The sequence below is a fragment of the Phascolarctos cinereus genome, unplaced genomic scaffold (assembly GCF_003287225.1).
Source record: "Phascolarctos cinereus isolate Bilbo 61053 unplaced genomic scaffold, phaCin_HiC Scaffold_9;HRSCAF=440, whole genome shotgun sequence".
Taxonomy (NCBI): Eukaryota; Metazoa; Chordata; class Mammalia; order Diprotodontia; family Phascolarctidae; genus Phascolarctos; species Phascolarctos cinereus.
The window spans coordinates 96993688-97014089 of NW_027556402.1; positions in this window are offsets into that span (position 1 = coordinate 96993688).

The following is a 20402-nucleotide window of genomic DNA, read 5'->3' on the forward strand; positions in this document are numbered from 1 at the left end:
CTGAGGCTGAGGGTCCCCTGTGGTACAGGCTGAAGCAATGTAAGCAACAGATGTATATGACCAAAAACTCCATAATAAGAGTAAGGTTAGAAGCATTTTATTAGCCATACAAGCTTAAGGGAGGGTCACTACATGAGAGATATTATAGCTACTAAACTAAGAGAATGGAGTGAAGGGCATTAATTGTCTTCTGGACTAAAATATAAGCTTTTCATGAGAAGGGATTATTCCATTCTTTGTGCTTGTATGCCCAGTAGCTAGCAGAGTGCTTGAATAATAATAGGCACTTAATAAGTGTTTGTTGATTGATTGACTGACTGATGAAAATAGGATGCAGTATATGAATCCCAGGAGTGTGGTTACAGGAGTCTGAGCATAAGGCAAGGAGATGCAATAAGACGAGCCAGTACTGAGGGAATGAGGAAGTTTCAAATTTAGCACAGTAACCACGACAGCCTGTTATATTCAGCATCTTGGAAAGTGTACCTTGTGGTATATGTATGTGTATACATATGTGTGTGTGTGTGTGTGTGTGTGTGTACAGTATTCCAAAAGTTTTAATGCAGTTTTAAACTATTAAAGCTTAGCTGCACTAAGACTTTTGGGACAGCCTGTACATACACACACACAGCAACATGCATATATACATCTGTATATATTTATACCTGGGTCTATAAGGCTAACCTTGCCTTTTTACTTCCACTGAATGAGTTTCAGCTGGTCCACTCCTTACCATCATTAGCATGATGCTCAAGGGAAATGGCCATTTGTAAGGGGTAAAGCAATTAGAAACCATGAGATATACATAAACAGTTTTGGTGTGTACCATAATCATTCAATTTGTAAACGTAAAAGCATTGCTGCTGTTGGGAACATGTTTTATAAGTTTTAAATGGATAGGAATAGGAACTGGGCCTATAATTTCATTTCCAGATGAGGAAATTCCCTTTACCAATGAAATTTCTCTGCAATTTATAGTCTTACCTAGTTGCCATTGATATTAAATAGAAAAGGATACTTGCTTGTTGCATATTGACTTAGAAAAATTAACATTATCTATGTTGTATTTTATTTTTATTTATTTTATTAAACATTTCCCAACTATATTTTAATCTGGTTGGGTAGAGCACTCCTTTCCACTTGAATTTGAACCTCTGGTTTAGACATCTTAGAAGTTATGATTTGCCCAGGTACACACAGCTAGCATATGTCAGATTATGAACTTGAAGCCAGGTCATTCTGTCTTTGAGGCTTTTTTTATCTTTCTAGTGTGTTATGTTCCTTCTCTTGTAGTGACCTATTGTCACTTTCTTTTTATCACATTTGGCTGTAATGCTGGGCACGTGTCCAGCTCTATCGCTTCTCTTGCAGTGATGCTAGAAGTGTTTTTGTTGAGACATATAGACATTCAAACCTAAGTAAACTTGTGTTCAGTCCTGCAGAGTCCTTCTGTTTTCCAGGCCAGAAAATTTTAAATGGATTCTTCCAATAAACAGTAGTACATGATGATCATCAATTCCCTAGAACCTAGTGCCTGAGAACATGTCCAATTTTTTCACATTCATTCTCTTTGTTCTTTCATATTTCTATGCCATCAAACAGCAAATCAAAGTACCTTTAAAGTTTCCATAGACTTCAAGTTTATTTATGGTGAGAGCACAGCATCCATGCTTCAGTGGATAAAGCCTGGACAAGAGCAATGGGTTTGGAGCCAGAGGACTTGGGTTTGAATCCTAGCTCTCTTCCTTGCTCCTTGTCCAATATTGGGCAAGTCTCTCTGTTGCTTCTGTAAAACTGGGATTTTAGACTAGGTGATCCCTATGGTCTCTTCTAGCTTGAGATTCTATGATAATACTAATAATTGTTGACATTTTTACTGAACTTTGAGATCTGTGAAGTGTTTTTTGCAAATGTTATTTCACTTTGGCCTCACAACAGCCCTGAGAGGTAGGTATGATTTTGCAGATGAGGAAAGTGATACTTAGAGAGGATAAGTCACTTGCCCAGTGTCACATAAGTTGCTTATTCAATCCTTCCAGTTGTGTCTTCATGGCCCATTTGGGGTTTTCTTGACAAAGATGCTGGAGTGGCTTGCCATTTCCTTCTCCAGCTCATTTTACGAAAGAGGAAACTGAGACAAACAGGGTTAAGTGACTTACCCAGAGTCACACATCTAGTAAGTATCTGAGGCTGAACTTGAATACAGGTCTTCCTGACTCTAGGCCTGGCACTCTATCCACTGAGTCACCTAGCTGCCCTTCACATAAGTACTGAATGTTTGCGGCAGGATTTTAATTCGAATCATTCTAAGTCTAAGCCTAATTCTATTGAGTGCACTAAGGATTTTTTATAAACGGAATATACCATTTTTATAAATGGAATATATTAGGGTTGAATGATCTCTGTCAAATAGGTGGGCAGATTTTTATAATATCGGACCACAAGGCAGTTCTAAAGATGACAGACTCTGACTACCGTTTCTTCTCTTAGAAAGATTACCAAAATTATGCTAGTAAATTGGGCAAATGCCTTATTACACTGGGAAGTCCCAACATGTGTCAGACCTTCATGCAGGTCTGAGTCCCACTGAGGATTAAGGAAGAACCAGAATAAACCTGAGCAATTACCAGGAGTGTTTTTATGTCAGTCATCTAGCATTTGCTAAGTATTTATTACGTTCTGGGAAGTGTACTAAGCGCTACTGCTACTGAGAAAGGCCAGAAAACCAAACCAAACCCCAGTTCCTGCCCTTAAAGGACTTATATTCTAATGAGGGGCAATGGCATAACTAAGCAAATAACTAAGTAAATACAAGTGTGACAGGTACTGGTCCTTGAACCTCTGAGCCTGCTTGGAATGTATCAGTGTGCCTGGCTAATGCCATTTTCCGCAATAAAGAGGCTGAAGATTCCATTTCTAGGATAGGTGAGATCGTGGCCAAACTTTGGAGTAAGCACAGACATTCTATGACTGGTTCCAACTGACTAACAATGTGGACCTCAGCCTCTTAATTGGCTGCATCCAATCAAATGAAACTAAGGATGCCTTCAAAAGACCTTTGTGTGGGGGCATCTGGGTGGTGCAGTGGATAGAGCACTGGCCCTGAAGTCAGGAGAACCTGATTTCGAATCTGGTCTCAGACCAAACACTTGACACGTACTAGCTGTGTGACCCTGGGAAAGTCACTTAACCCCAACTGCCTTAAAAAAATATAAAAAAGACTTTGTCTGCCTTGGCCTCTCTCTTCCATGGTTCTACTCTCCTGAAGGTGACTGGTAAAAGGCAGTGCTGTGACAGGAGAAGCCTTGAGTTTTCTTCCTCTGAGGTCTATACATGGTCCCATGGATGTGTACTTTAGTACTTTGTCTTTCCCAGTGTTTGTTGCTTTGTTTTAGGTGAAGGAGATTACTCTTGAGGCTATAACCTTGTGATTTTGAAAGGTCATGAGAATTAGCCACCTGAGAACTAGAAATCTGGGAGTCTGGAGACCATTCCAGGCTGAATTGTGCAGCCAACCTAGCACTGATGCCCTAAGAATTGAGGAGCAGTCTTTAGGACTCAGCCCAGTGGTATGTGAGATGAGCACTCATCTCCTAGTGATAGCATGTTTGAATGTGAACTTGATGGGACCAATGTTACATGAAAACTGTTCTAGGGGAGAGCCCATTCCCCTCACAGACTGAGGTGATTTAAGGGAAAGTGTGCTTTGGAAGTGTTGGGAGAAGTGTTTCTACTTTTATTATTGCCAATATCTTCAAAGAAAATATCTCTATGTAATAATTAATTAATTTTAATTGGTTAGATGGAACTGAGGTGCTAGTCATGCAATGGTGGCTAATAATGAGGGTGGCACAAGTGGAGTTGAGCTAATAGCATTAAAAAATAAATATTGAGCCCCTCGTTAGTAACTCTGGAAACTGAAGGAGTAATATAATGGATCTTGCTCTGAAAAATTAAGCCAGAAAGCATACTTGCTACACAAGTTAAATGAAGAATAGAGAAAAAGCCATCTAAATAGAGAAGATATTAGTAGCTAGGGGGAATAGGAAAAGGTTCCTGTAGAAAATGGGGTTTGAGCTGAATCTTGATTGAAACCAGGTAAACTGAGAGGTAGAGGTGAGGAGAAAGAGGATTTGAGATGTGGGGAATAGCTAGGGCAAAAGTAGAGGTGGGAGATGGAGTGTTGTTTTCAAGGATATGCAGGAGGCCAGTGGAGATGTATCATAGAATGTGTGGAAGAACATAAACTATAAGAAGATTGGAAAGGTAGGCAGGAGAAAGGTGATGGAGAGCTTTAAATTCCAAAGAGAGAAGCTCATATTTGATTCTGGAGGTAAAAGGAAGCCAATGGAGCTTACTTCACATAGGACTGATGTTGTCAGGCATGCTTTAGAAAAATCACCTTGGCAGCCAAGTGGAGCAAGAGGGAGATCAGTTAAAGGGCTACTGCAATATTCCAAGTGAGAGGTAATGAGGACCTAAGCCAGGGTTCAGGAGAGACACATACGAGATACATCAGGAAGATACAAGATTTAGCAATGGACTGGATATGGGGGTAAGAGTGAAGAGTAGAGGCTAGCAACAAGGTTGCAAGTCTGGGTAACTAGGGAGATAGCAGGGCCTTCAGGAGTAATAGGGAATCCATTCAGAAGAGGAGAGAGTTGATTAGGAGGCAAGAAAATGAATTTAGTTTGGACATGCTGAATTCGAGATGTCTGAGGAAGAGGTAGTTCATTATGTCCAAAAGGTTGTTGGTGGTATGTGACTGTAGCTTAAGAGAGGTTAAGGTTATACAGAACTGGGAATCATCTGCAAGGAATGGTAATTGAAGATGGAGAACCTGATGAAAGAAGTGAGATTGTAGAAACAAAAGAAAAGAGGGCCAAGGAGAGAGCTTTGGGTAGCATCAGTTTAGTCAAAAGAAAGATGTAAGACATGACTGGATGGATTGTAAGAGTATTGGGAGAGTAGTATAATAAAAACCAGGAGAAGAGGAGAAGATATCCAGGAGGAAAAGGTGATCAGAAGTGTCAAATGCTGCATAGAAGTAAAGGAGAAGGAGGATTGACAAAAGAATAATAGATTAGGCAATGAGGAGGTCATTCGGATCTTCGAAGAGAGTTGTTTCAGTTGAATAATGAGTTGGGAAGCCAGATTTCAGAAACTTTAGAAGCAAATGAAAGGAAAGTAAATAGAGGCAGAGAGAATAGACAGCTTTCTCAAGGAATTTCACTGGGAAAGAGGATGATAGCTGAGGTTCTTAAGTGAGGGTTTTTTAAAGGATGGGAGAAACATAAGCTTGTTTGTAGGTGGCAGGGAAGGGGCCAATAGATTGGGAGAGATCAAAAATGGGGACAAAAGTAGGAATTACAATGGGGGTGATCTCCTGGAGAAGTCTGGAGAGCATGGGATCAAGAGTACTTTCAGAAGGGTTGGCTTTGGCCAGGAAAAGAGCTGCCTCTTCATCCAAGACCAGAGTGAAGGATTTAGATAATGTGACTTAGTGGACACAGAGCTGTCTTTGGAGTAGGAGAGAGTTAAATTTAAGCAATAACTCTGACAAACATCGGCTGTGAGGTCCCAGGCAGGTCACAACTTCTCATTGTTCCCTGGCAACTTTGTAAGACTCTCAGTTGCAGAGCAGGTGCCTTATTCCAGGGAAATCATAGGTCTAGTTTTTTTAAAAATCCCATAGGCAGATGATTTCTATAGCACAACTAATGGCAAAGGTCTCCATGATATGTTAAAGAATTTGCATAAAGAGTGAAGAAAACCACCTCATTGTAAGGTCTGCTTATACTGGATTTGATCTTTCAGTTCAGGCATTTCCACCAAAGTAGGCATAATGCAAAATTTAAGTGTAACTGCTTGCCATCCCTGTCCCTCTAGATCAGTGAGTCTGCTGCCCCGTGGGATCGAGTCTGGTCACACTGTCCTTGTCCTTTTTGGCTAGAACTGCAATGGGGGAGAATAATAGTTCCCCAGAAGCTAAAACAGCAATGTTTTTTCTTTGTGATGGCTACAGAGCCAGGAGATCAAATTGTTTTTCTAATCAACTACATTTTAGTTGATTCTCTGTACAATTTCTCTCTTTCTTTTAAAAACACAGAGTTATTTTTATTTCATGCACTTTGTCAGGGAACATGCTGAGTGAGGTTGAGCAGTCTCAGGGCTGACTAGTGTGGCGATGCTAGGAATATATAAATAGTTTGGAAGTGTTTCATCAGTTGAACCCTCACTGTTTCCTATTTCGTCTGCCTGCTGTCATCCATAAGAAAGTCTTGTAAGGAGCTTGTAAGTGAACATGACCTAGTTTGATAATATCTGTGGACAAAACAAGTAGTGTTGTAGTGTAAGAACTAATAAATGGAAGCTTCTTTCTGGAAGGGGAGAAATTTGTTTTGCTAAATTATCAAGAATAGTCATTTTGACTATAATGCATGAGAGCAAGCAATTGAAATAAATCTGGTTTAGTAAGTGGAGACAGATTGCAAAAGGTTTGAAATGTCAAACACAAGAATTCGTATTTTATCTTAGAAGTTATAGGGCCCTACTAAGGAGCAGGAGAGAGATGTGGTATGGATTATGCTTTAGAAAGATGATTTTGACAGTTGTGTGGAGGATGGGTTGAATAGGGGAGATACTGGAAGCAAGGAGGCTATTGCGGTAGTCTAAAATAATGATGAGAATGGCTTGAGCTAAGATGATGTACCTGGGCTGTAGACCCAACGTTTACCTAGGTCACCAACGATCTCCTTGTTAATGAAATTAAAGCACATTATTCCATTCTGATATTTTCTGTCCATCTGCATCAGTGTCATATAATAGAGTTGTGTTTGAGTTTCAGAAAACTCATAATTTGTGCAATGTACATGTAATAAAAATAACAATAATAATATTAATAGCTGATGTTTATGTAATACTTTTTAAAAGGTTTGCAACGAGCTTCCCAACAACCCTGTGAGGTAGGTGCTATTATTATTTTCATTTTACAGTTGAGGAAACTGACTTGCCCAGGGTCACATAGTTAATAAATGTCAGCCAAGATTTGAACTCTGTTCTTCTGACCCTCCAGAGTCAGTGTTCTTATCTTTCTACCACCTTGCGTCTTATGTATGCTATAAAACAGAATTTTTTTCTTAGATAACTTCAAAAAACCCATTTTTTCCTACTTGAATTATCCTGGTATTTCAAGTGCATTTCTTGCCTATGTTGGCTCTGGAATTCTGAATATGGACCTTTTCTTCTGTGAGCTTTACAAGGAGAGAGTTAATAGATGACACACACCAGCCTCCTGTGTTGATATTTGGGACCATCATTGTCAAAAAGTCTCTTTTAACTTTAATCAGTAACTGTAATCTGCATTGCAGACCTTGTAGGGACTCTCTTTGAGGTGTAATATGCAGGCTGCTGTACAGTAACTCACTCCAATATCATTTGGGTATTTAAACTATGGCACAATAGTTGTTATTCTGTCAAAGAAGCTGCACTGATATTTATCAAGACCTGACTCGGGTAAAAATAGCAGGCTTTTTATCAGACAGTCACTACAGAGAACAAAAATTCTGTGTTCAGTTGTGTGCATTCTCCACTAAAACAAAAGAAATTTCCTGCAGGTAGATAAGGTAAATTTTTAGGGTTTTTGTTTCTTGTTCCAAAACTTAAAATGTTTATTAAGTAAACAATAGGGGAGTTCAGAATTTGTAGAAAGTTGAAAGCCTTGGTGAAAAAGAATCTCAAACCCAGGCCAAATGGTGTACTAGTTTCTTAGAAGAGGGCAATGGAAGGTAACATTATTATTATTATCATTATTATTAAAAAAATGCTTATGTAACACAAATAATGGACTTTAATGTTAAGACAAGAAAAAAAGAGCTCTAATTTCCTATCTATATTGGTGTTCCCTCAAGTACAATTTTCTATATAGACTGTTCTCTTAGAGGATTAACTAAAGGCAACTTTTAATCCCAATTTAACTTCCTTCTGCCATTCTAGTACACTCCTAAAAGTTCCCTTATGTAGTTGGGTACCCAAAGGAAGGGGAAACCCATTTTAACATTAGTCTAAGCAATGTCATGTAGTACAATCCTTTTATTTTATACATGAGAAAACTGAGGTGCAGAGAGATTACATGATTTGTTCAAGGTCATTCAGGTAGTAAAGAGGATGAGGAGTGACAGAATCTGAACCTGAGACCTCCACTGAACTCTCCCAAAATAATGTAGTCAAAAGCAAATATAAATGACTTGTAGTTTTCCATGGCTTTGGATTATGTAGGATACTTTTTTAACCATTAGCACAGAAGATAGAAGTCAATATTTTTTTAGAATGTTATCTTCTATAGATATTATTTTTCAAACAATATTTTATTTTTCCCCCAATTACATGTTAAGACAATTTTTTTAACATTTGAAAAATTGAGTTCCAAATTCTATGCTTCTCCCCACTCCCTGAGATGGTAAGCAATCAGATATAGGTTATACCTGTGCAATCATGTAAAACATTTTCGTATTAGTCATTTTGTATAAGAAGACTCAAATAAAAAATATTAAAGGAAAGATAAAAAGAAAAAGTGAAAAATATCATGCATTCAGTCTGTATTCAGATAATATCAGCTCTTTCTCTGGAGGCAGATAGCATGCTTCATCATGAGTCCTTTGGGATTGTCTTGGATCATTGTATTACTGAGAATAACTAAGTCATTCACAGTTCTTTATCACACAATGTTGCTGTTACTGTGTATAATGTACCTGGTTCTGCTCCCTTCACATTGCATCAGTTCATGTAAGTCTTTCCAGGTTTTTCTGAAATCATCCCGTCATTTCTTATAGCACAATAATATTCCATCACAATCACGTACTACAGCTTGTTCAGCCATTCTCCAATTGATGGCATCCCTGAGATTTCCAATTCTTAGCCACCACAAAAAAGAGCTGCTATAAATTTTCTTGTACATGTGGGTCCTTTTCCCTTTCTTTAATCTCTTTGGGATATAGACCTAGCAGTGGTATTGCTGAATCACAGAGTATGCACAGTTTTATAACTCTTTGGGCATAGTTCCAAATTGTTCTCTAGAATGGTTGGATCACTTTGCAATTCCACATAACAGAGCATTACTGTCCCATTTTCCCCACATCCCCTCCAACTAGATGTTATTTTTATGGTGTTTAGTCATTTCAGTTGTGTCTGAATTTGTGACCCCATTTGGGATTTTCTTGGCAAAGATGCTGGAGTACTTTGCCATTTCCCTTTTCCAGTTCATTTTACAAATTAGGAAACTGAGACAAACAGGGTTAAGTGACTTGCCCAGGATCACATCACTAGCAAGTATCTGAGGCTGGATTACTCAGGTCTTTCTGACTCCAGGCCCAGCATGCTATCTGGGCCTAACGAAGTGGGCCTACCACCACCTAGCTGCCATTTTATGACGTACATACATACATATAACATATACAAAGAGCCATGTGTGTCTACACACACATAGATATATACACACTATTTTATGGCATATATATTGGCGTGTGTATATGTATATAATGTATGTATATCTTTTACTGTATGTAAAAAATATACCTCTATATAATCTCTCAGTGTAATTACTAGTGAATTATTTGGAGATATTTGTATGTTACATGCAAATATACACACATGTGTACCTAATATATATAATACACATGTATAAAACTGACATATATGTATACATTTATATGTATATAAATACTAATAAACAAACAAATATAATATAAATATAAATATCTATAAAATACAAAGATATGCAAATATATACAAATATATAAATATCTATCTTTCTATATGAATAATACCCAAATAGCTTACTAGTGAATATGATGAGAATTAATAGCAACCATAACATGTATATTAGTATACTCTGGGATAGAAACTATCATTTCATATTGGATTACTAATAGAAAATTAAGGTCTATAATATGCAATGATAATAGTCACTTTATCATGTTTCTTTGGTTACTATTCATGAGTCACTCTGTTAATTATTTTTCTTGTTTCAATATTCCTGCTTTTCAGTAAATTTCAATGATCACATTTGACATTTTAAAATAACTATCTTAATCAGTGAAGCCAAGCAGTAAGAAAAGGTGAAGTTAGCATTCTCAGTCTTCACTCTACAGACAACAGTTTCAATCTCCATCCAACTCATCAAGTATACACTGAGCACTTGTTCTATGTCAAAAATTGTGCTAGACCCTAAGGTGGAATCAAAAGAAGTGGGGATAAGTAAGATCTGGCTGCTGCCTTCACACACCATGCTCCTGTTGGCCTCACTGGACCTGACCCCATGGTGATCCAAAATAAATAAAACAATGCCTTGGTAGTGTATGCCATAAAAGTAAGGCTGAGATACTTCTGCCAAATGCATGGGATGGGAAAGGGGGTTGGGGAGAGTGGCATTCACATCCAAAAATCTGCCTTGAGTAAATGGTCTGGTGCTCCCCTTACCAATCTCTATTCTACTATGCTTCTAACCTCAACATCCTTGTTGATGGATTGGGATAACTACAGAGCTGTAGTTCAGCAAATAGACTTGTCAAGGAAGAAAAATTTTATCTGTGCTTGTCTATACTCAATGGTGACACAATTTCAAACTTCATAATTCTGAAATGACTCTTAAAATTTACTAATCTTATAAGCTAGATTACGCCTAATGCCCAAGTCACTCTTTGTTGGAGTTTTAGTGAACTAGGTAGATACACTGAATCTTTCTCAAGGCATTTGGAACAACCAGGATGGTGAAGGGCTTTATGACTCTGTGATGTGAGGATGTGAGGAATTGGGGATGTTTAGCTTTAAGAAGAGAAAATATGGGGGGGGGTGTTATGTATGAGAGCAGACGTCAAATAGTTGAAGGTCTAGCTCTTGGAAGAGGGATTATGTTCTGTTTGGACCCAGAGGTGAGAGTTGGGAATGGGTTGAAGTGGCAAAGATGAAAATTTAGGCTAAATGTAAGGTAAAAATTTCCTATTAATTAAAGCTATTCTAAAGTGAAATTCATTGCCTTTGGAAGCAGTGCAGTCTGCTCACTAGAAATCTTCATCAAAAGGTGGATAGTCACTTGTCAAAGTGCTGGAGAGAAGATTCTTCTGCCAATAATGATTTGGATTAGATGATATCTAAGCTCCCTCCCAACTCTGAGATTGTGTGATTTTGAATTGAGCAGATTACAAATACTTGTTCTATTTTAAACTTGCCTTTATTGAATATCATGAGCTAAAATGAACACAGTGTTTCTTTAAATCATTTCTATTCTGTTAGTATTGTTGGAGTGTGTGTGCCAGGTAATATAGTGCAAAGAACATGTCGCTGAAGTCAGAAGACCGAGGTTCAAATCCTGTCTCTGATGTTGTTTGTAATGTAACTCTGGGGAGTCACTCAACTTCCCTAGGCCCTCAGTTTCCTCATCTGTCAAATGAAGAGGTTGGACTAGATGACATCTGAAGTCCCTTCTCATTCTAGATCTATGATCCTATTTACTATCTACTGTGTGACAGACACACATGCTAGGTGTTGGGTATGCAGTGATGAAAGTGGAGCAATCCTTGCCATCACGGAGCTTATATTTTTCCATCACATATGCATATAAGTAAATATGAAAAATATCAAAAGCTATTTGTGGGAAGGGGGCACTAAGAACTTAGGGGAGGACCTCTGTAAGAGAGGCCCTCTTATAGACATGGCTCTTAAGCTGAGCTTTGAAGGGAACTAGAGATTCCAAGAAGCAGAGATGAGGAGAGAACACACTCCGTGCACATATGACCACCTATACAAAGGCCCAGAGGTGGGAGATGGAGTGTTGTATACGGGGAACAGCAAGTAGACCGGTTTGAGTGGAACAAAAAGTGAGAAGGAGTTTAGAAAGATAGGTTGGTATACGTACAAAACTATAGCAAATCTTTTCTGGGGTAAAGAATTAGAAATTAAGGGGATGCACATCAATTGAGGAATGGCTGAATAAGTTGTCATGTATAATTGTGATGGAATACTATTGTACTATAAGAAATGAGAGCAGGATGCTCTCAGAAAAACCTAGCAAAAAAACTTGTATGGATTGATGCAAAGTGAAATGTACTGGGTACAAAATAACAGCAGTATTGTAAGATGTGAATGACTTGGCTGTTCTCAGCAATACAATGATCCATGACAATTCTGAAGGACTTAGGATTAAAAAAGCTATTCATCCCCAGAGAAAGAATTGATGGTGTCTGAACACAGATCGAAGCAACATTTTTTCCCACTTTATTTTTCTTGAGTTTTTTTGTCTGATTTTTTTTCACAACATGACTATTATGGATATGTTTTTCATGACCACACATATATAACCTAAAAAAAAAGAAAGATAGGTTGGAGTCAGAGTGTGAAGAGATGCCTCCCTTTCTTTTAGGTCTCAAAAGATACTGTATTTGGACAGGCAGGAGAACTAGATGAATGGCCTCCATATTACCATCCTAGTTCTAGGATTTAGGGTTTGGGCCGAGTCAGGAAGACTTGAGTTCAAGCTGGTCTCACACCTACTAGCTGGGTGACGCTGGGCAAATCCCCTGATTGCTTCAGTTTCCCTAGTTTTAAACTAGGGGAATGATAAAAGCACCCACCTTCCAGAGTTGTTGTGAGAATCAAATGAGATAGTATTTGTTAAGTGCTCTGTACAGTGCCTTACATATAGTAGGGACTTACTTAAATCCTTGTTCCCTTCCTTCTTTCCAAGGAGGCTTTACATATTTGAGTTTCCAATTCATTAGCATCTTCCTTTGAAGGTATATGATAAGCAGAAAGAAGAAATTGGATGGCCCATCTGCCTGCCTGCTAAAGTCTTCCCCAAAGCCATTTAAAGGGGAGAGTGTTTTTCTCCTCAGAGTACATTTTGTAAAGGATAGCAGATTTATTGTTGAAATGACATGATCTTTTTCACAGTTGGGTCAAAATCAGTCAATTTTTGTGAAATGCTAAGCATTTTAGAGTAACATGTCCTACAGGTACTACAAATTATATAACTCAAATGTTAGCTCTATTAGAACAAGTCTTGGAAACATATGAATCATCTGTAAGACTGGAGGTCTCAGCAGGATCATAAGAAAAAAATGATTGATGATCTATATTTAGGAATCAACATTCTGGTTTTGTAGTCTCTGATGTGTTATTTTTATTAATGCAATTAAGCTTATTTCACTTTGGTACTTTTGTCGCTTGAGGCTGGAGTTTCTAGGCAATTCTCATTCATCTATCTTAAAGTATATTCCATTTCAGAGAAAATGGCTGATACAAATGGATATTTATTGTTTTCCTCATTTTGTAATTTCAGGAGGTGGTTTGATGGATAGCACCTCAAGCTAAACATCTTTCTTGTAACTCATGCTTTCTTGAATTTACAGAACACAGCTAATGGGATGTAAATAACATTTTCCTGCCAATGTCTTAACTTTAATTCTACAGGCCTTCTCACTATTGGACTAACCATTGACCATTAACCCACTCAGTACATATCAGTGATGGAGAGATGGAGATCTTCTTGTCTTTGGATAATTTGCTAAACATGGTTCCTATGCTAATTAATCCTTAATTTTACAGCCTGATGGCTATTGCAGAGGCATCTTGTCTTTAAGGACAGATAGTAGATTAGAAATAAGTTTAGCTGGCACAATTTATATAGTTTGATCCAAGGTGGACTTGAAATGCAGTTTTATTATAAATTAAGACTACAGATTAAGCATCAGAATAGATTTTCAAGGAATTTCCATTTTACAGAAGAGGAAATTGAGAAATAGAGAGGTCGAACCCAGAGATATTTGAAAAATCATGCAAAATGAGAGCAGTGCTACCAAAACAGAAAAAAAAAAACTTGTCCCAATTTACAAAACAGGTGAGAGAACAGTCTGTATACTACAAGCCAGTGAGTTTGACTTAAATTCCTGAAAAAGTTATAAAGTTGATCATTAAAGAGAAAAAAAGAGAAGTTTTGATTATAAAGAGCCAACATGGCTTCATTCAGTTAATCAATCAACAAACATCAGGAATAGGTCATGCCAGATTACCCTTTTTTTGACAGAATTACTAAAGCAGTAAAGGAGGAGAGCGCTGTTGATTTAATTTACTCACATTTTTAGCAAAGCTTTTGATAATTTGTTTCATAATATTCTTGTGGGGAAGATGGAGAGATATGGTTTAGTTATAATCAAATGGATTTAAAATTGTTTGGATGACTTGACTCAAAAAGTAGCTTTTAAGGATTCAATGTTGACATGGCAGGAAGTCTCCAGAGGAGAAGCACAGGGATCTGTATTTGATCCCTGCTCTTTAACATTTTGTTATTGACTTGGATATAGGCATAAATGGTGTGCCCATCCAATTTGCAGATGACACAAAGTTTGGCACGATAGCACAATTGGATGACAGAACCAGAATTTAAAATGATTTTAATAGTATAGAGTTTCTGCATTGAATCTCATAAGATTAAATTCGATAGGAATAAAGGTAAAGTCATGCTCTTGTAATCAGCTTCACACAGATGGATGGTACCATGGGTTAGCTAAAAGTTGTTCTGACAAAGATCTGGAGGTTGCAATGGACTACAAGTTCAATATACACCAGCAGTATGAATTGACACCCAAAACAACTCACGTGACCTTGGGTTGCATTAAGAAGGGTAGAGCTTCTAGGAATAAAGAGATGATAGTTTCACTGTACTCTGATCTTTTCAGACCTCACCTAGAACACTGCGTTCAGTTTTGGACACCATGATTTAACAAGGACATTGATTAGCTGGAGAATGTCCAAAGGAGGGTGAACAAGATATTCAGTAGAGGACCTTGATTTCATGTCACGTGAGGACTGGTTGAAGGAAATGGACAAGTCTTGTTTGAATAAGAAAAGACTTGGAGGAAAATGTGATAACTGACTTCAAATATCCAGAGGACTGGCATAGACAAGAGAGATTAAACTTGTTCTATTAGACCCCTGAGCATGAAACCAGGTGGAATGGGTGGAAGTTGCAAAAATGCAAATTTACACTTGATGTCAGTAAAAACTTCCTAACAGTTAGCACTGTTCAAAGGTGGCATAGGCTGCCAAGAGAGACGTCAGGTTCCTACTCCTTGGAGATCAAGGAGAGACTCTATGACCCTTGGTTGTAGGAAGGATTCCTTTCACATGTGCGTTGTCCTGGATGACTTCAGAGGTTATGTTTTGTACTCTGGCTCCACATTCAACACACTTTTTCACACTATGCGGCCTCTTTTCCCTTTAATTCCGGTGCATCTTTTGTTTGGGGTTTCAAACACCATAACCGACTCCACATCAACATAGACGTGTGAGTACCCTATTCAACCTTATTCATATTGAAGACATAAGGAGAGAAGCTCAAATATCTTGGCCACGCAGCAGCACCCTTCTTCTGAGCCTCCATCCAAACCCACAACACCTCTTCTGTTGGCTGTCCTGTGTAGCCTGGTCTAATCAATGCACATCAGCTTTGTTTGTGATATCTGACTCCTTTGCACCCTGGGAGAAGTGCCGATGCAATCAGACTACACTCCATTTGGTTTTTCCTCTTAGTCCTGACCCCACAGAAATCTCTTGCATGTAGAACAGGTGCCACCTGCCACCTCCTCCGCCTCTGCTCCCCACTGTGAGTTGCCCATTCTCTCTCCTATAGCGATGCTCTAATTTGCAGGGATGTGTTGGAGCCAGCTCCTGCTAGCTCTTGATTCCCAATTGTTAAGTTTTCAGTGGGGACATTTACACCTTGGAAATCAGGAAACCCTACAAATCAGAGCTTTTACTGAGGTTTAAGAAAGTTATGAAGAAAATGTTGATAACGCAGATTTAATTTAAAATATGTATGCATACATATTTTTCAGAACCTATTATTAAATATTTACCAATATGTTCCTGCTTATGTATGTATAAATACATAAACATACATACATTTTAAATGAAATATTATTTATAGATCTTACTAAAGTATATATACATATACGAAAGTATATCAAAAAGGAAGTATATCAAAAGGAAGATAACATACCAGAAGACAATCGATTAAAACATTGATTAGCTGGAGAATGAACAAGAGGATCTTTGTAGGATAAGGTCATCACTTCAAAACTCACCACTATGCTGCTATTTCAAGCCTTGAATCCCTCAGCCTTCTCTCCCGTCTGTTTGGAGGGTTGGAAGGCAACTCCTCTTAATGTCTTTCTTTATACAACTGGACTTTCAGTTCACTCAACTTTGCATCTGATGCCTTGCCTGACTTCAGCTCCATAGAACAAAACCCACCTGTGCTGGGTACCCCCTGGTGCCTCTCTCTCTCCTCCATCCCCCCACTTTCCTTTCCTCCTTTTGTGTGTTGTCTCCCCCTTTAGACTGTAAGCTCATGGAGGGCAGGGACTTTTTTTTTTATTTGTTATATCATCAGTGCTTAGCACAGTGCCCGGCACATTGTAGGCACTTAACAAGTGTCTATTAAGTTGGATTGGATTGCAGTGCTCAGAGGAGGACCACAGTATGGAGCTCTGAGTCCATGTCATATGAAGATTAGTTGAAGTAACTGGGCAAGTTTAACTTGGAGAAGAGAAGACTGAGGGGGACATGTGATGTGCAACATTCTAGAAGCTAGGAAATGTACAGAGAACTTTCATAATAAAAGGATGGTGAGAATAAAGTAATTTAGAGCTGGCAAAGGACTTTAGTGACCATCTGGATCCTATTTCTTCATTTTATGGTTGAGGAAACAGGTTCAGAAAGGTTAAGGGCTTTATGCTTAAGGTCACACCTGTACTAAGGAGTAGAGACAGATTTGAATGTAGGTCATTTGACTCCAAACATATTGCTCTTTTCACTGAACCATATTGCCTTTCTCTAAGACACATTGTGTAATTACAGTAGTCATGAGTTGAGGAGATGGGTTAGCTCCTTCCTCTTTGGTGCATAGAACATTCTTAGGTATTAAATACAAGGTGAACTTTAAGTATGGTTAAGAAGAAAAGAGCTAAAATGGAGGTTAGATATAGATGTGGTAAAATAGCAAGGCAATGAAAAGGCAAGTGGAAGTGAAGAGAGTATAATCTCTACCAGGGGTAGGGAACTTGTGGCCTCGGGGCCACATGTGGCCTTCTAGGTCCTTGGGTGTGCCTATTGACTGATTCCAAGTTTTACAGAACAAATCTTTTTATTTAGGGGATCTGTTCTGTGAAGTTTGGATTCAGTCAAATGACTGCACTTGAGGACCTAGAGGGCCACATGTGGCCTTGAGGCTGCAGATACCCCATATCTGCTGAGTCTAGATGAAAGGAAAGGAGTATGCTAAAGCTAGAGCCAGAGTTAGAGCTAGGGCAGGGAAATCAGGGTTTTGTCCCAGATTTTGCACTAAATTATAGAAGGGGGAAAGAATTTAATACACCACGTACCTCTACATAGCTAGATGACATTTTAGCATGGGTTTTTTCACTTTTTTTTTTGTTGTTGTTGTTATGACCTGCTTTGGCAGTCTGGTAAAGCCACTAGCCACCTTATCAGAATGTCTTTAAATGCATATGAAAAGGATTTCAAAGGGATGAGATCACAGTGAAATACAGTTGTCAACACGTTTTTAGAAATCAAATTTATAGATCTCCTGGAACATACAAACACATTTAGGGTCTGTGGACCCCAGGTTAAGAATATCTGCACTGTAGTTACTAATTCCTCCTCTTGCTGAACTAAAATTTTCAGAATTATTTCTTGTAATTTTTTGTAATATCATGAATTACATGTTTGATTTGAGAGTTTCAAGCTAAGTACCAAACTTGCTAGTTATGACTCTGGCTAAGACAACATTGTGTGGTTGGGAATTTGGGGTCTAGAAACAAACCAAAGCAACCAAAAATGTGTCAACAATGCTGTGTACCATAAGCCATACCCCAAATGTGAGATAAGTCCCTATGTTAAGAGGCCTTTGGTTCCTAAGGGGACAGTCTCTGTCACAACAATATTTTCTGTTCTCTTTCCTCAAATATCTTCTTGGTTGGGAGGCAGGCAATATTCTTGGGGAGTAAAGGAAGTGTCCAAAGGTTCTTAAAGTGTGACTTTTTCTGTGCCCTCAGGCCTTTGTGGTCTGATATATCCTTTGGTGGGGAGTCTTGAGAGAGCTGTAGAACCCATGTCTTTACAAGTGGAAAGAAAGGCAAATAAAACAGGTTTACTTTGCTTCATTCAAGCAGCTTTGCTAAACTATTTCTGTGGGTGATGAGGTTGAAATTATTAGTTATAAATTAGGTTTGAAGGTTACCTGTGACTACATTCTTGCCCTTTTTGCCACAAAAATCAAACTGCCCATAATTTGAAAAAGCAGACGGACCAAGAGCTCACTCAAATAGAGAACTGCAGACGTAATCAACTTTTATAAGTGTAAGGAGAGTGAAGTCTGGTTTATGAAGTCTGCTACCTTGAAATTATGATTGCTCTTCTTCATTTCAAAGTGATTTAATAATAATCTATACATTCTTTGGTCTTTGATGGGCACTAGGTAAGGGAAAAAATATGGTACTTTTTTAACTTTGGGACTGGGGTTCTGAAAATTCAATAAAAGTTGACCCTTCTGGAAAAGTTGGAACTAATTTTACTCTCAACACAAGTCTTTCTTTTTCTAAGAAATAAATAAAAAAACAAAAACAAAAACAAACCAACCAAGGAATTTAGGGGGAATGTCTCACAACTTCCTGTTCAATTACAAAACTGAAAATATGTATGTTGAATAGAAAGGTACCATTCCCCTAGGTGATTCAATCACAAAGTAAATGTTTCCCCTCCTTATCTGGATATTAAAGGGAAATTTTTTTCTTTGGTGTGTTTGTAATTGTCTGGATAATTGTTTCAATTCTCTATTTTACTAGATGATCTGACCTGTCACCATTTGATTCCAGGGCACCTTCTGGCTCTCTTGGAAGCTTACCAGGTCCATTCCAGAGCAACAAGCAAAATCAGTAAACTTGGTATAGCAGAATCTTAAGAAATGGGAGTATGTATGGGTTGGTAACTAGGCATTAGGCTAGCACCAATAGGTGAAGACTGTTTGGACTACCAATCTCTTTATCAGGCTTACACAGGCCAATTACCAGATCTCTTGCTGAAGAGCCAAGGTGAGAAACTAGAAACAAGTGTCTGCTGCTGGTGAAAGACAGGATATGGAGGCCAGAGTAGCAACTAAATTTGTATGGCAAATTCAGGCATGAGGAAAAGTAACTGGGTCAAGAGGCAGTATGGTGTAGGGGAGAGGATGCTTGACTTGGAATTAGGAAGAGCTGAATTCATGCTCCACCTCATGTATTTAGAAGATGGGTGACCTTGAGTAACTTAAGCTCCTTGGACTTCAGTTTCTTTATCTCTAAAATCTAGGAGTTGGAGCAGATGACCTGTGAGGTCCCTTTTACCTCTAAATCTAAGAATCTGTGAGTGCTAGGTAGAGCTTTAGGTGGCTGTAAGTAGAAATCAATTCAAAACACACATGAGATCTAGGTTTCCCAAACTTGGTTTCAACTTCCATAAAAGTTATCTGGGTAATATTTTGACTCTATTGATACTATTGATGTGTTCATGTTCTTTATCTCTTATTACTAGAGAATACAGACAAGAGTTGTACAGGATACACAGAAGCAGATGATTATAATTTGTATCATGGGAGGGTCATATACTTCAATGAGATCATAAATATGAGTTTTTGAATTGTTCTTCCTTCTTTACCAAATAGCACCTTGATTTTCTACTTCCAACATCTTTTTAGACATTATTATTGGGTGAGATTGTTTATCTCCATAGCCTGTGGTGAAAACAGGGCCTACAGTAATCCCAAGACAGAAGGTCCCCAACTATATCCATCATTAAATAACTTTCAGTTGCCACTAACTAGAAGATTGATTGGTTGATTCATCTATTCAAACATTTATTAAGTTCTTACTATATAGAAGGCAGTATAGGCACTAATGATAGAAAAATATATTTGGTGTAGACAGTGAGCTCAAGGAATTTATAATCTAGTCGGGGAAAGACATGTACTGAAATAATTTTGATGGGGCAGCTAGGTGGTGCAGTGGATACAGTGCTGGCCCTGGAATCTGGAGGACCTGAGCTCAAATCCGGCTTCAGACATATAACACTCACTAGCTGTGTGAATCTGGGCAAGTCACTTAACCCCAATTGCCTCACCAAAAAAAAAAAAAAAGAAGGAGAAATAATTTTGATACAAAAGACCGTGATATAAATGCAACAGAAAGATCTAGACAATATCCCATGATAAATTTAAAGAGGAAAAGATTGTCTTTACTTGAGTAAGGCAAGGAGATCAAGGAAAACTTTATGGAGGAGGTAGTACCTAAGTGGAGCCTTGAAAAGAAGGACTT